Raw genomic sequence first — 2,576 nt, 5'->3', positions numbered from 1 at the left:
ACATGAGTCTGAGCAAGAACTGACCAGGGGAGCATCCTCTGAGGCCACAGAGAAGCTGCACAGCAGAAGCTGAGCTTTGTAAAAGACCCCAGTGCTACTTCTGATTTGTCACCTTAAGTTATTAATTCAAGAGGAGGAATAAGAGAAGCCTGCTCAGGAGCACAAGATTACTTGGCAGGGTTCACATTGTCAGAGGGCATCCATCCAAGTTCTGGGCAGTGGCACTGAGGGCTTTGGGTGGGTGTGGCCAGGCTCCTTCCCTGAGAAGGTGCACAAACTGTTCTCCATGGTTTCTGTGGGTGTGATGGCCCCCACGCAGCTCCTCTGAAAGGGCCACCAGGTTCCATTTCCAGTGTGAGGACACACCCAGACTAGATGGAGAAGATCAGTAAATGGACATTGACCTGCAGGGGTTGTGAATCAGAGATGGAGCTTCTTTAAGCAGGACCAAGGTGGATGTTAAGAGGCTTTTAGAATTGGAGGGGGTGGGACAATCAAAGGAATGTGGCCAAGAACTTGGCAAAGCTCAATCATCCTGTGACATTGCAGGATTGAAGGCAGGATTGCCTTGAAGAACCTAGCCTTCATCAATAAACTTGACCTTCACCATTTGTAAGTCTTAAAACAGAGGATTTAATCTTAGGGTCCATAAAGGTCAGCAAACATTTATATTGGTTTGTTTGTTGAAATGCTTTATACTTCTCAAACATATTGAGGATATGAAGGAGAATTTCTAGATTATCAATAGTTATGTTTTCTGTATCAGAAACATAAGCAGAAATTGTTTGAATGATTTTTCTCATGATTTACTTCAAAATAGCAACATTGAGTGAATTGTATGGATACACTCCACCAAAATTAGTTTCAACCTCATGAGCCCTTGAAATTAGTCCTAGGGCTGGGCATGGTGGAGCCCACCTCTAATCCCTGAGCTTCAGAGGCTGAGGCAGGAGGATCATAATTTCAAAGCCAGCTTCAGCAACCAAGAAAAGGCCCAGTTCACTAAATAAAATATTTTTAAAAAATTGCTGGGGGGCTGGGGATGTGGCTCAAGTGGTAGCACAATCACCTGGCATTTGTTCCGCCAGGGCTCGATTGTCAGCACCACATACAAACAAAGATGTTATGTCCGCCGAAAACTAAAAAATAAGTATTAAAATTCTCTCTCTCTCTCTCTCTCTCTCTCTCTCTCTCTCAAAAAAAAAAAACTGCTGGGAATGTAATAAGCATACGTGGGTTAAATTCTAGTACCCCAAAAAAAGAAATTGTAAAAAAAAATTAAATTAGTCCTAAGGAAAAAATCATTTTGTTATAGAATATGAAAAAGCATAATGAAGAATTTAAAATGAGTTTTAGGGCCAGAAATATGGCTTAGTAGGAAAGCACTTATACAGCATGAGATAGGCCTAGGGTTTAATCACTAGTGCAGGAAAAACATTAAATAAAATAAATTTTATTGCTTTGTTTATTAAACTTGAGTCTGAAATGGGTTTAATATGATGACAAATGTTAAAAAATATTATGAAAGGTTGCTTTTATCACTATGAATTTTATCATACAAAATTAACACAGTATATAATAATATTTATAACATATAACATGCAATGCTTATAAAATGCATCATAGGCAAAAACACACCAGGTTGTACATGCCTATAATTTTTGCTACTGGAGAGGCTGAGGCAAGAAGTTCACAAGTTGGAGGCCGCCCTCAGCAATTTAGTAAGGCCTTTTCTCAAAAAAAAAATGGGGTTTATCTCAGTGGTAAATTGCCCCTGGGTTCAATCCCTAGTACCAAATAAATAAACAAAATATATCTTACAGGCCTTGGGTTGTGAGTCAATGGTAGAGCTGTTGTCTCACACGCAGGGGCACTGGGTTTAATCCTCACCACCACATAAATAAGTAAAATAAAGGTATTGTGCTCATCTACAACTAAAAATAACAAAGAAAAAGTCTTTAAAAATGTATCATACACTTTTTACACTACAAAATACTTTAGAAATCTTAGAAAACTTTGTGTAATTTTGATGGCCTCATTCCCTTGATTTGCTTTTTGCCATCTTCAGCTATGATACAAAGGGCTTTTCTGGTTTCTATGTAACTTATCTATGTTGAAAGATGCTGGGTTTGTTTCACCAGAATAATTTTCTAACTTTTACATTGATTTTATTATGCCCTTGATTATTCAATAAAATAAAATTTCTCACTGAGGAGAGAGCTAAACTTCTTTACAGTTCCTGTCACTTTCTAGGTTTATTCTTAAATGTCCCCTTCAAAGAGGAAAAGAAGTATTATCTCTCAAGCACCCATAGCCCTAAATTAGGTGTTCACACTGAACAGTTTTTTATTTTCACCTTCCTCAAATAAGTCCTAAAGGTGGAATAGAAGGCTTGGTGTGGTGGTGCATGCCTGTAATCTTAGCAGCTCCAGAGACTAAGGCAGGAAGATAGCAAATTCAAAGCCAATCTCAGCAATATAGAGAGGCTGTAAGCAATTTAGTGAGACCCTATTTCTAAGTAAACTATAAAAAAGGGCTGAGGATGTAGATTTGTTGGTTAAGTGTCCCTGGGTTCA

This window comes from Urocitellus parryii, unplaced genomic scaffold (assembly GCF_045843805.1).
Source record: "Urocitellus parryii isolate mUroPar1 unplaced genomic scaffold, mUroPar1.hap1 Scaffold_186, whole genome shotgun sequence".
In the NCBI taxonomy this organism is placed as follows: Eukaryota; Metazoa; Chordata; class Mammalia; order Rodentia; family Sciuridae; genus Urocitellus; species Urocitellus parryii.
Note: the sequence above shows the minus strand (reverse complement) of the source record.